General features: G+C 36.9%; 1 pseudogene; it reads left to right on the plus strand.

Annotated features, from left to right (window-relative positions):
• The window catches only part of LOC102725992 (60 kDa heat shock protein, mitochondrial pseudogene), a 48,569-nt pseudogene extending 42,268 nt beyond the window's left edge, over positions 1 to 6,301 (plus strand).
• Positions 6,302 to 14,929: the final 8,628 nt, after the last annotated feature.

Here is a 14,929-nt window from a genome sequence, read left to right on the forward strand (position 1 = left end):
TGGGACATTACATCTAGGAGTAAAAATCAAACGTACTGAGCTAAGTTGATCTAAGCAGCCTTACCCAAAATGATTAACAAGGAAGACAAGCATTAGAATCTTGCAGAACTATGTTCTGGCTTGAGTGATTTCTAAATGTATACACCTAAGGCAAGGCAGGGAGTTGGAGATAGAGAGGATTATGGGAAAGATGGGCAGAGAAGCAGTTAGGTCACACTCTCTAGCGGTGCAGTAGTGGTGGGTGCTCTGTTGAGCAGCATGCCTAAGAGTTAGTGGGCTCCATTGCAATTCCTCTGAAATCCTAAGGAAGTGATCGATCATTCTTTATGCGTCACTTCTGGGTGCAGAGATCATGCTCTGGTGAGCATGTCCATTTGTCATTAAGGTTGACCCTGTACAGAGGGACAAGGGCAGCTCCATTCCCACTATGTCACACATTTGCCTAGAAGCTGCACGTTTCTTACTTTCCCTTAAAAATTTCACCTTTCCCATCAAAAACTTTCAAGTAAATATGTGATGTTACTCTAATGGATAAAGTCAATATACTCTATTCTGATTCTAGTTGCATTATTTAGGTTCAAACTAGTCCAGAGGGTTGCCAAAAGAGGTACTGAAATATGTTAAAGTGTATTTTGCTTGCTTGTTTTCTGGGGGGACTTCAGTTGTCTTTTTTCCCTCAGGTTGAGTGACTAATTTCACGAGAAAATCAGCCCATTCACGGAGACAATCCTTTCCATGAAAATGAGTAATCCACTTCCATATAATGACAAGCCACATTAATTCCCTGTGACTTAGGTCCTTCTGCAAAAATTGAAGAAGATGATGCTTTTTGCATATTTCTCAGAGGTACTCCAGGTAGTAATGAGATAGTGTCTTTAGAGCACTAGGAATTCCCTGAGGAGATGTACAATACAAACTCAAATTACTACTCCATTATGATTTATCTTTGCTTTATATAAACTGTTTACTGTTAGCAGCGTTTTCCTTGTAGAAACCTTTTATATTGCTGAAGTGCATTAGCCATGATGTTTATTTCTACTCCTTGCTTGTAAAGGGTCTGAGGCTACAAAACAGAACTCTCAACTGCATTAGGAACAACTGTTTTCTTCCAGGACTGATGTGTCCTTCTTTAAATGACTTCTATACAGCAAGCAGCTTAGAAAATGTGAGCTAGAGCTCCCAAAGGACAAGTGAAATGCAACCCAGGGTAACAGGAAAGCTAATTTCCAATCTCATGAAGGGATTGGAAGATGGGCACAGCTAACATTGCAAAACATACAGAGACAAAGAGACTCTCTCAGCCCTGGCCTTATGTTCAAGTAGCCAAGGTCCTTTTTTGTACCCTCTCTCCAAGTCAGCCCTCCAGAAGCTACCATTCTCCTAGTCATTTGGGATCCATCACCAAGAGTCAAAATTACTGTCTCTCACTTTCAGGGCCCAGGATAAATTCTTCTCCATCTTTTTTTTTTCCCTCTTCTCATGTCTCAGGGCTGCCATCTTAAAAGTTTATTTACCTCACCTTTCCTAGAGTATTCCAGCGGCCACCAGCTACCACCAGGCTGATTTTCCTGAATCCGAACTCTTTTCTACTTTCAACTCATCTAGTAAACTTGTGTCTGACTCCTGCCTCAATCTCAGGATCCTCTATAATTTAAGTTCAAGCAGGAGTTTCAAACACGGGGGTGATGGCCAAAAGATTGCACTTCCAAGTCTTGGCTGTTCTTAATAGCTGCAGAATTCTTGAGAAATTTGCTTCTCTAATTCTCAGCTCTCCCTCTCTCCAGGGGGTGGTTGTTAGGAATAAGAGAAAATGTAGGCAAAGGGTGGAGCATGGTGTCTATCACTCCATCTGTAACAAGTGGTAGTTGCTGCTGTTGTATAATCTGGCTTCATTCTAGCCATGAAATCATGTCCTTTAACAGTGTACAACAACATAATAATAGTAAGAGTAGCTAACATTTGTTGACAACCTCCTAGGAGTTGGGTTCTAGTGGAAATGCTTTATATATGTCAATCCATTAATTCTCAAAATATCTTAAAATAGAAATGATAGTTACTTCCATTTTACTGATGTTGGAAGTGTGGCACAGAAGGATCACATAATATTTAGGTTACACCTGTAAGTCGGGGAGCTGGGATTCCAATCTAGTAAATCTGGTCCTACTACACTGGTTCCCTAATCCAATCTCTTTGTCATTCCCACCCTTGAACCTGGGGGTTGCTATTTCTCTTTCTTTAAATTTCTTCCCTTTCAACCTCTAGATTCCCAAATCTTATGCATTTTTCAAGTCCCATTTCAAGTTCCCCCCTTTTCTAGAAACCCCTGCCAGTTCTCACTGCATTTATTTTTTTCTGAACTTTAATAATCCTGTGTTACATAATATGGTACTTAATTACACACTGCAGATTATTTTTAAAAATTTTCTCACGCATGTTATTTTTTTCTCTTAGTACCTTCTATTACCTCCCTAGTAGCCTAGACACGACTCCTTTATCCTTCCTATGCACAGTACAGTACTGAATCCATTTCAATACATTCTCAATGAATACATAGTGATTGTGACATATCATAATTTTAGGCATAATATCACCTTGCCTATATAGGGCTGTATTTTGCATTTTATATATGCTATCTCATTTGAAATTGCATGTAATTATTCACATACAAAATTCCTCAATAAGTATTTGATGGAGTCTTAGCTTCACCTTCACATTATCAGGCTTGAATGGAAAGCAAGTTGAATATCTCTCTGGAGCCCCTATACAAATCCAAGCTCACACAGTTCCTGAGTCTTCCTCGGAAGAATGAGGAGCTGTGACAGATAAAAACAACTTTTCTGAAGTCTGAGAATACCAAGCTTGATCTACAGAATGCTTACATAGGTCCGTTTTTTATTTAAGACATTTTGAGAACTTATAATTTTCTAAGAAGACAATTTCCTTAAGAGTCATACATAAGTAGAGCTCTTACCACCAGGCAATTTCCTCTGACATTTTCTTTAAAATTTCCCATCTTTCCCCCGTCATCAGATGACTCCTCCTTGCAGCTTTTGGTGTTGTGCTGGGTGCTTCCTTCCCTCTCCTCTGTGATTACAGCCTCTAACATGGCCAGGCAGTTATGAAGTCCACCCTTTCATCAACATTTGTCCCTGTGAGGCATAATTGGTCTTTTCATCTTATTAGTGATGATGAGCTGCCTATGCAGGCTGGCAATATTTTATTACTTCTCAGTAATATCTGCCCTCTAAAATTGAAATAATTTAATGTTTGGACCATTTTGGCAGCCTTTCTGATTTTCAAATAAATTGTGTTAAATATAAATCCATGTTTACTAAGAGACCTCCCACAGTGTTGAAGACATTTTGATTATCTTTTAAATTAGAACAAAGCAGACTTAGATATTGGGCTTTTTAATCTAATTCTCTATAAAAAGTGGTGCATAAAGTCAATTTCAATTCTATGTTCCCTCAAATCAAAGATCTTCACAGATAGGTGAACTTGCCTTTATCCTTTCTAAGGAGGGCAGACATGATTCCAAAGCCACACCACTTCTGGCTTCTGGACCGAGTTTGTATTGGCCCAAAGAAGGGGAACTTCATAAAATGTGTTCTTATGCTTCTATATAGAAAATATAAATGAGTCAGATTAAAAGTAGTTGATGTAACAGTTCTTCAAAACTATAGGCTATATCTGAGTTTTATACTTGGGCTCATAAAAGGATGTCATAAAACTTAGTCCCTCAGTTCTGAAAATACAGGAAACTGTCATAACAGAATTTCCTTCATTTTTTTCTCTACTAATAAAACACCCTATTTCCTAAGGGAAAAGACAAACATTTATGAATGCTTCTGTGCCAAGCAGTGAGCCATACATTTTTCACAGATATTACATAATTTTACCTTAGATACTTTTGGAGAAATTTTAAGCCTGTTCCATGGATTAGTGAAATAGGTGACTACTTTCCCTGGGACATCACTGGAATCACAATTTTTAATATCAGTTTTCTTTAAAGGGCCTTCAAAAATATATGCATTTTAACTGTGACAACATCAGGTTTACTCAGTTGTTGTAGTTGTTGAACTAGGTCAGGGAAGCTCAGAAAGGGTCCTGTCTTCTCTCTGTCCCATTCCACCCACTCTGTAGGTGAAGATCTCCACCCCCACTCCCCACCTGGGATGAAAATCACCTCAGGTTTCTGAGTTTTCCTGTCACTCTGGGGAAATAAATAAATATTCCTTTTGGTTTTAGTTTTAAAAAAAAAGAGAAAGAAGGAATCCACTTCTTTGTTATTAAAAATGTTCAATGTTTAAAGGTTTGTTTTTTTTCCCTCTCCCCAGCTTGGGCCAGTCCCAGTCTGTAAACCTGTAGGTGAAGATGCTTCTTCTCTGCAACTCATTTCACCTCCTTCCTCCCTCACCGTGCTATTTCTGACTCTTAAGATCAGACCTGGTAAAGAGAAGATTCATGAAGAACAGAAAAGCCTGACATAGCTGGGACAGTTGTAAGCTGCATCCGAGCATTCTCCATGGTGGTTGTTGAGTCTATTTCATTCTCGGATGTATTTGTGATTTTCTCAAAAATACTTTCTCTAAGTCATTTTCTGTGTTACAATTCCCCAGCTGCTTTGTTCCATCTGGACTGCCGGCTCCTCTCCTGAAGCACTTGTGTTTGGGTCATCCTCCTGGGCATGTCCCTTCAGAATGGCAGGTGGGCTACAGCTTTCTAACATGAGTCCCTCAGGCTGCCCCCAGGATAAAGGGCCCCTCAGCTGCCTTTCCAAGGAAATGCAATCCCACTCTCTTTACTCTATGGGCAGGTACACCATTCCAGTTAATCTTTTGCTTTTTTACTTTTCTTGATGACAATCAGATACCAATGCCACTAGAACTGATTTCATAACATTTCAAGATATAAGGTACCTAGTATGGTTTATTAAAGGCATGAAGTGTGATCGAGGTTATATTTCTCCATACTTCATTAATATATCAAAAGATCAGAAATGTGAATTCTAAGATGCCTATGTTCTATTGAGTGCAAAGAAAATTTCCAGTGTCCAGTCCATCGTACCTGCTCTTCAAATTGCCAACGCTTACTGTAAGCCCTTGGTCATAATTGATGTTGATGGAGAAGCTCTGAGCATACTCATTTTGAAAAGGCTAAAAGTTGGTCTTCAAGTTGTAGCAGTCAAAGCTCCAGTTTCTGGTGACAATAGAACCAGATTAAAGACATGACTATTGCTACTGGTGGTGCAGTGTTTGGAGAAGGAGGACTGACTCTAAATCTTGAAGATGTTCAGCCTCAAGACTTAAGGAAAAGTTGGAGAGGTCATTGTGACCAAAGACGATGCCATGCTCTTAAAAGGAAAAGGTGACAAGGGTCAAATTGAAAACCGTATTCAAGAAATCACTGAGCAGTTAGGTATCACAAATAGTGGATATGAAAAGGAAACGTTGAATGAACATCTGGCAAAACTCTCAGATGAAGTAGCTGTGCTGAAGGTTAGTGGGGCAGGTGACTGGAAGTGAATGAAAAGAAACGCAGAGTTGGAGATGCCCTCAGAGCTACATGAGCTGCTGTTGAAAAAGGCATTGCTCTGGGAGGGGGTTGAGCCCTGCTTCGATGCATTTCAGCCTTGGATGCAATGACTCCAGCTAATGAAGATTACAAAAATTGGTATAGAAATTATTAAAAGAACACTCAAAATTCCTGCAGTGACCATTGCCAAGAATGCAGGTGTTGAAGGATCACTGATAGTTGAAAAAAACTATGCCATGGTCCTCAGAATTTGGTTATGGCACTATGCTTGGAGATTTTGTGGATATGGTGGAAAAAGGAATTAGCGATCCAAGTAAGGTGGTAGGAACTGCTTTAGTGGGTGCTGCTGGAGTGGCCTCTCTGTTAACTACAGAAGAAGTGGTAGTCACTGGAATTCCTAAAGAAGAGAAGGACCCTGGCTCGGATGTGATGGGTAGAATGGGAGGTGGTATAGGAGGTAGCAGGTTCTGATTTCTAGAATAGTGTTTTACCATGATTAATGAACTGTGAGATGAAAGTTGAGACAGAGCTTCTCAACAATAAGTTCAGAGAAGCCAGGGGAAGGAAATGACTAAAAAGGCTGGCTGATGTTTAAGAAAATCAGTACAACCCTGGGGCGCCTGGGTGGCTCAGTCTGTTGAGCGTCCAACTCTTGGTTTCAGTTCAGGTCATGATTTTGGGGTCATGGGATCAAGCCTCATGTCAGGCTCCACTCTCCGTGCGGAACCTGATAGAGATTCTCTTTCTCCCTCTCCATCTGCCCCTCCCCCTCGCTCATGTACACCTCCCCCAAAAATAAATAAATCTAAAAAAAAAAAAACAAAAAGAAAATCACTACTCTGCCACCAACCTGCTATGTAACCACGAGGAAGTTAAACTCTCCATGCCTGCCATCCTAATCTGTGAAAGGGGATACTAATAAGTACTAGTGTTTAACCTCACCAAATAATATGGGGGGGGTTAATAAATATAACCGTCTTAGCACAGTTCCTAGCATATACTAAGTACTCAAAAAGTATTAGCCATCACTTACATAAGAGTCTGGCACCTACTCTATTATTCTCTGCCTTGGAGACCTCAAGCCCAACTGTAAAGAAAAGATATGTTTCTGATCTCTTTCTGAGGAGATACTGTTACATTCGTTTTCTTGAATATAGCACTTTTATTTTCATTCCTTCCCTGTTTCCCAGATGATTTGTGGTAGTTTTTAATAAATGATAAATATGCAATAATATGCAATAACATTAAAATAAGGATAAAACTTTCAGTCTATTCAAAATGAGTATGCTCAGAGCTTCTCCATCAACATCTTCAGCAATTATGACCAAGGGCTTACAGTGAACATTGGCAATTTGAAGAGCATGTACGATGGACTGGACACTGGACACTTTCTTTTCACTCAATAGAACATAGGCATCTTGTATCTGAGTAAAGTAGATAACTATACCAGCAATGTAACCAATGGAATTTTCTAAAATTGAGTATTAATTTTAACTTCAGACATAATGGAAACCATAAAGACCAAAGAAAATACAATGCTGGGTAGTTCTCATCTAAGAAAGAAATAATACTTTGCTGAGTTACTTGAACTTCTTAAAGTTTTGAATATGTAGGAGAGTCTTTTTCTATAATGCTTCATGTATAAAGGAAGGAGTACTAAAGATAAAAAAAAAATAGCCTTCAAAAGGTCATTTTTGAGACTACTGTCTTGAATACATGTGGGGATTAATATTCACATATTAATGAAACCAGGGGTTCTCCAACTTCAGCACATATAAGAAACAGCTAGAGATTAAATGCAGGTTCCTAGGTCCACCCCTGGAAGTAGCAGGGGTGCAGAGTGACCAAGAATCAGCTGTAAATGGGCACTACGATGAAGTTTGCCGCAAGGAGGGCTCAGACTACACTCAGAAACATTCAGACAAACGTGGGCACAGCTGCTCTCGCTTGGCACCAACCACTTAAGAACCACAGATAAGACATGGTTATGAAGTTCTCATTTGAGTGCATCAGGCTCTCTTTGGAAGGCTCAGATCCCATGCCCATAGGCTTTCTTGTTAGTTTCAGAATGAAATGGGTACTGTTTAATGATGCACAAATGCAAAGACAACAATTTAGTTATTTAGAGTAGAAAATACAGATAATAAGAAAATATCTTTAATTACAAAATGCTAAGGTCCATTAGAAAAATATAAACAAAGTACACGAAGAGAGGGGGCATTAACGTATTCCACATGAGAGAAGGAATGGTCAATAAACATATGAAAAGATGTTTGACCTCATTATTAATAAAATAAATTCAGACTGAAATAAGGAAACATCACTTTTTATCTAACAGACTGGGAAAGGAGAAAAGATTTCTGTTAACGCTTTCATAATGACAAGAAGATGGGCAAAAGGGCATTTCTGTACACTTATGTTGGAGAGAAAATTGCTACATTTTCTTAAAGGAGATCTAGAAATATATTTAAAATTTTTTAAGTGCTATATATTTTGAGAAGCTTAACATTTACACATCTAAGGGCTTGAACCTGAAAAAATAATCTAATGTACAAAAATATTAGCTTAGCAATGTACATCAAAGTACTTTTTATCCTAGGAAAAAAAATTAAAGATCTTAAATGCCCAACAATTGGAACTGGTTAAAAATTATAATATTCACACTGGGGCTTATACGCAACTAATGAATCATCAAAAACTAATGATGTACTATATGTTGGCTAATTGAACACAATAATAAAAAATTTAAAAATTAAAAAAATTATAATATTCATTACAATGCAATACAATGAAAATACTAAATACTATGATGTGTAATTATGATGTCCACAAAAACACCCATGAAAATAATTAAGTGCCAAAAAGTTATGAAAGATCATGCATAGTATGACTCATTTTTCTAAAGAAAAAAATGATTGCATGTGGTAGAAAAAAATCCTGAGGCTTTTATATCACAGGAGTAACTACAAGTATTTTTAGATAAAGTAAAAATGGATTTTAGATGGCTCTTCTTTTATCTTTAACTTCTAATAGCCTGAATTTACCAACAGAAAATACAATTATATTTTTTTCCTTAAAATATGTTAATTATATTTAAAACATATGTGATTTGCTCACAAAAATATGTGATTTATATGAACCTCAAAGTATATTATTCAGTAGCATAACATTATGGCTTTTCTCTGGCACCAAAAAGAACTACATCTTAGTTGGGTTTACATTCCTTCTCTTAACTATTTCCTTAGATAGCTAGCTGGTGTAGAAATATCTGGGAGTTGAATAAAAATCAAAATTAAGTGCAAAGACACATTCTGACCTGTACTTTTAAAAGTACTATAGAACTTTCCCAAGAAGGAAACATTCTGATCATTGAGGCACTTTCAATATTTTTTATTCAATGCCTCAGAGATTTTCACTCAAAATAACTCTACCTTGAACAATACAATAACTGGAAAAAAAAAAAAAACAACAACTGTTTTGGGAATTGTGCTCTTCCAATGTAAGAAGAAAAAGAGTCCAAAAAATAAACCCAAGACCAAAAAAAAGAAAAAAACCACTCAATTTTACTCTCATAGTTTCTTGAAGAGCTCATTTCTGAATTTTTAGAAAGCTCCTGAAAATCAGTATCAATATTTACTTATCTCTTCTAGTGTTTTCCCAAAATGAATAATGTGTTGAAGTAAACATTTGCCTTGACACAATTTGTATTTGAGCCAGAGAATGTTTTGTCTTTGGTTAACTTATAAGCCGCTCTATTTTTCAGAATCCATCAGGTACAATTGAGACCTATGATCATTATCATTATTGAAGCTCTTTGTCTTTGTAGGCTGTTTTGCAATTTACAAAACATTTTCATACACAATGCATTACTTCATTTTTATTTTCTGACATCCTTGAGGTAGGTAGAGCAGGTAGCATTTTCTTCAGAGAAATGTGAGTGACAAAAGTAAAGCTATTTATGTAAGATCTATTTATCATGTCACTATCTCAGTATACTAATGGTGCCTTAATGACCTAAAGGTCTTCATGTGGGATCACATAGTGAAACATTTACAGAAGAGACAGAAGATCTAGTAATCTTGGTAAGTAAAGAATCCATGATCTTCGAAACTTAGAAGGAAATGAACAGCTGGGCCTTTGTGTGTTCCAAAAACCACAGGGTCACCGAAAGGAAATCAAGCTTATTTTTTTAAGAAGTAAAAAAACCTTTAAATTCCAACAATGAGATATAAAATTTTGATGCTTCTTTTCATAATAACCGATGATATGCTCTTGACTGATGTTCTTGTTTTTAGACACGAGTAAGTTCCAAAAATTATTTACAAGCAGAGATTATTACTAAAATAGAAGTTCAGCAATCTGTGTTGGGATTGCTTTGTGTATTGACTAGAGATTGGTTTTAATCCAAAACTGGCATTACCTTCACTTTCCAGAAGCTTCAAGACTGTCTAATCCAATATTCCCCAAAGGATATTTTATGACCATGGAATCATCAAGAAGTTCCTCTTGAAAAGAGATGTAGAGTTGAATATTTTTAGAGAATCCAATAAATGACACTACCCTTTCAGACACTCATAAGGGAAACTGACATACTATAGACTACCATATAAAGAAGTTTATGCAATATGCACTGTCCCAAAGTTTTCAATTCTTTCTCATAAAATCTATTTTCTTAAATAATACCTATTAAAATTTCATGAAACCAGAATACCAATATGTTACTTGAATCTTTTTAGCCAAGAAACAAACCAATTTTGAAATAATAATTGAAGAAAAATATGTGCTATAAAATACATTTTCTTCTCTCATAAGCATTGTATGATACTCATTTTAAATTATCTTAGATTATTGGAATTTCAGCATAGTGCTTTAAAATTACCAGTTGCAGGCACTTGGGAGCAAAGGAGACATGCACAAATACTGATTGTTGTCATTTATTGACTCTGTTCTATAGCAAATATATCAAGACCTAGAGGCATGCACTGTAGGAAAAATAGGTATCATTACTCATCACTCATTACTCTAGAAATAACAAAAACTTAGTCTCTAAGCATTCAAAAAATTGTGTGCTCAATTTTTAAATCTTATTTCATAATTTAAAAAAATTAAACTACAACCTGTGGCCAGGTTTCTTCCCTCCTTAATGAAACACTTATGAATGTTTGGTAGTAACCAATATTGGTTAACTAAGACTATTAGGATCTTTTTTTTAATATGACTGAGAAAAAACAGAGATTTACTTTAGTAGAAATTGGTTTCTTTGAACTAAAGGATTAAGGGGAATGACAAAACAAGAAGTTTAGAAGTCAATGAAAGTACAACTTATTTTGATAATTTCTATTTCTCTCTAAAATTGTGGTTCATTAGCTTGAGTGTATATACATATATCATACATATATATTCACATCAATATCTACATCTGTATGATGCAATAGAGTATGTTCATATGGCCACTTCAGGAAATGGATTACTTCTGTTTACAATGATCTTATTAGTATACCACTAAGTTTTAAACATCTATTTAGCTCTTCTCCTTGGTGCTATTCACAGATGTGACAGCCAGCTCATCACTGGAATCAGGCCTGCTGTTAGACAGCCCCTAAGCTTAAGAGATTAAGGAGAAAGCCAAGTAGTTTCCCTGACATCTGTCATATTGACAGGCCAAAATTAAGTGCAGCTGGAAAGAACGAGGCAATCTTGTCTCTAGAGTTTTCTTCTTGAGAAGAGTGAAGGTCAATCATGATGCCAAATACTGATCATGGGAATAATAAAAAAATATATAACATTACCCAACCAGGCCTGGAATTCCCTACAAATGTGGACAAAGGGAGGAAGGGTGTTTAGATGAAAGCAAGGCTTTCTGGGTTGAGACTGCTCTTCACAGTTTCTTCAAGGACCTTGAAGTTATCAAAAACCAGAAAACTCTACTTTAGAATTACCAACCAGATCCCTTTGTACATTTGGTCCTAGGTAAAAACACAAATCTCTACTGACCTTCTATAGACCATGCTGTAAAATTATAATCACTGATTTTTGAGACAGGCTGATGGAGCTTCACTATTTTCTCTGCATCTAAACTTTAACAAATGGTTTATTCTCACTAAGGCTCAGTCTTCTCAGCTATAGATGAGGGATCACTGTCATTTCATAGGGTTGTTATACAGTTAAAGGTTATATATGTGAAGCGCTTAACACAATTACTGGTTTATAGTAAGTGCTTCATAGTAACTCATGTTACTGTATTACTGGCATTTAAGTCCACCTGTTGCCAAGGCAGAGCTCTAGGAAAACATCTCTCACTCCTGTTATTTTGCTATGTGCTTTCATCTGTGTTTCATCAGTATCCTTTTCCTCAATTCCCCCCAACCAAAGCTTCTTCCCTGTGTCCTTATCACCATGGCCTGCCTTTCAGTGCAGGACAGAGTTAATTTACAGCTAGACTGAGAAGGTGTTGCCTTATTTCTGGGGATGCTTGGATACCTGGCTTTGACTGTTTTAAGAGAAAAACAGTGGGACTTATGATGTGCTATTTAAGCCCAGAATTCCCTATGTGCTATTGAACTCCCAGAACCAATGTGCTTACTGATGCTTTTCACCCAGCATAACCTGTTAAAGAGCCTGGCTTGATCAGTGATAAGAGGAGCAAATGTACCCCGATGGTAACTTCTACCTTAGCTCTCCCCAACCCAAGGTCTGCTACACTTAGTGATGGCAAATTGTGGGTGCTAAATGAACATTAACTCTCATTATCAGCACAGTTATCTTTCATTTTTTTGTGCCTTGTTCCTAACTAATAAATTTATCTTTTAAGGGCAGATAAAATGTCTTAGTCATCTTAGTATCCTCAGTTTCGAGCACAGTGCTTAACATAAAGCAAGCCCTTTAATCTACTTTTTACACTGAACTGAATAGAGCCATGAAGAGTTCCAGGTATCAATTTCTAAGAGATCATCAATCATCTGCAATTATCTAAGCATTAGGGAGAATAATTTACTTGCTATAGTAATACATCTTCTTAAGTGCTCTACAGTCTTGAACATGTAACTGACATGCATACACTTCATTTTAATTGCTGGTCCTCTTGCCCCTATCCCTAACTTGCAACTAAGTTATTCAAAGTAATAGTAAAACTCTCTCCCTTCTTCCCTTCTTTCCCTCCTTTCTTCCACAAATGTTTACTTAGTGACTACTCACAAGCACTGAACTGAGTCCAGGGGGCTCAGAATTGAATACGATATTTCTAATATCTTCTAGGCGTTTAGATTCTCTTGAGCACAAGTGACAAGGAAATCTACCTTTCACACTACCATGAAAAGTAGTGTGAACACAGTATACAACGGATGCTATAGGAGCACAGAGGTGGGTCAGGGATGACTTTCTGTAGATGTTGGGGTGGCTAGAACCAGAGCAGATTTTGTGGAAGACAGATTGCAATGGAATGAAGAATGACTGAGAGACAAACAGGACCATGGAATACTATTCCAGGAAATTGGAATGTGACGAGAAATGTAATGGTTGAACTAAATACACGATGGTGCATGGAAGTTAATTCAGATAATTCCTAGTTCTACCCTAACACATAGAGACCCAGGCAAGTACTATTTGTTTTGCAAATAAGTTCATAGCAGTTTGGGATCATTAAAGTCTGTTCCTATGCGGTCATGTCTCTGTGGCACTATCTAGATCTGAATTCAAACAGTAATTTATAAAAAGACATCAATAGCATAATGACTACAAAAATAAAGAATGAGAAGTTGATTTACTTTAATTTGACCTTTGTATAACTCTTCGGGGTCTATGTATTAAAACTGTGGAAGTTTGTGGAAGACTAGGAACAGAACTTGTAATGTTATAATCCACCATGATGATAGACCAATATGTAGTTCTTTTTTTTAATAAAAACACATTAATGTAATTTAAAAATAAAATATATTACTTTTTGTACTAAAACATTTATTTCTTCATCATATATATTTCTGTAAAATTTCGATAACAATTTTTAACTGCATTACTTTTCTGGCCATTTTCATCATTTGTTTCATTGCATGATTATTACTAAAAATAATTCTGTAATAGAGAGGAAAATGTTTAAAATGAGCTGTTGAGTCTGCTAGGTACACCATCCATACTGGAGTCATCTTCACAACTTACACAGAGTCTTGACAGAAGAGAAGCCTGACCAGGTAAAATTATAGGAAGAACTCATGTTATCCTTATATATGGATCTAAGCCCTACAGGAAACTAGAGACTTTCATGACTTCTAACCAAAAAAGCAAATTCTTGCTCTAACCACAAACTAGTCAGCTCTCAACTGGTTTGCCATAGTCATAAGGAGCAGATGGCAGAGTGGTAAGACATAGAGTGCAGACTGTGAATTCACACCAGGCTTTGCCACCTCTTAGGCAAGTTCCTTAGCCTTTCTGGATCTCAGCTGCTGCCCTTTTAACATGGGGAAATAAGAGGCACGTTCTGTGATGTATAACTCACATAATATACGCACAATATCCTGAGATTAAGAATTCCTCATATCAGTGAGATCATATGATACATGTCTTTCTCTGATTGACTTATTTCGCTCAGCATAATACCCTCCAGTTCCATCCATGTCGTTGCAAATGGCAAGATTTCATTCCTTTTGATGGCTGCATAATATTCCATTGTATATATATACCACATCATCTTTATCCATTCATCTGTCGATGGACATCTTGACTCTTATGTTAGTCACCATACATTACATCATTAGTTTTTGATGTAGTGTTCCATGATTCACTGTTTGCATATAACACCCCATGCTCCATGCAATATATGCCCTCTTTAATACCCATCACCAGGCTAACGCATCCCCCCACCCCTCTCCCCTCTAGAACCCTCAGTTTGTTTCTCAGAGTCCATTGTCGCTCATGGTTTATCTCCCCCTCCAACTCCCCCCCTTCATTTTTCCCTTCTTACTATCTTCTTCTTCTTCTTTTTTTTTAACATATAGTGTTATTTGTTTCAGAGGTACAGGTCTGTGATTCAACAGTCTTATGCAATTCACAGCGCTCACCATAGCACATACCCTCCCCAGTATCCATCACCCAGCCACTCCATCCCTCCCACCCCCCACTATTGAATGGAGCACTGGGTACTATATGCCAACAATGAATCATTGAAAACTACATCAAAAACTAATGATGTAATGTATGGTGATTAACATAATAAGAAAAATATATATGCACAATATCTTAGACAGTAGGTGCCACATAAGTGGTGGCTCTATTCTTACTAGAAAAAGCAATGTGGATTCCCAAAACATCTGGCTCAACACATTGATCATTAATATACTCAAACATCTTCCTCTATTGAGAAAACTATTTTAAAATTATAACCTTTAATACCATTATTATTTTC

The sequence above is a fragment of the Leptonychotes weddellii genome, chromosome 12 (assembly GCF_054177405.1).
Source record: "Leptonychotes weddellii isolate Sample4059 chromosome 12, ASM5417740v2, whole genome shotgun sequence".
Classification (NCBI taxonomy): Eukaryota; Metazoa; Chordata; class Mammalia; order Carnivora; family Phocidae; genus Leptonychotes; species Leptonychotes weddellii.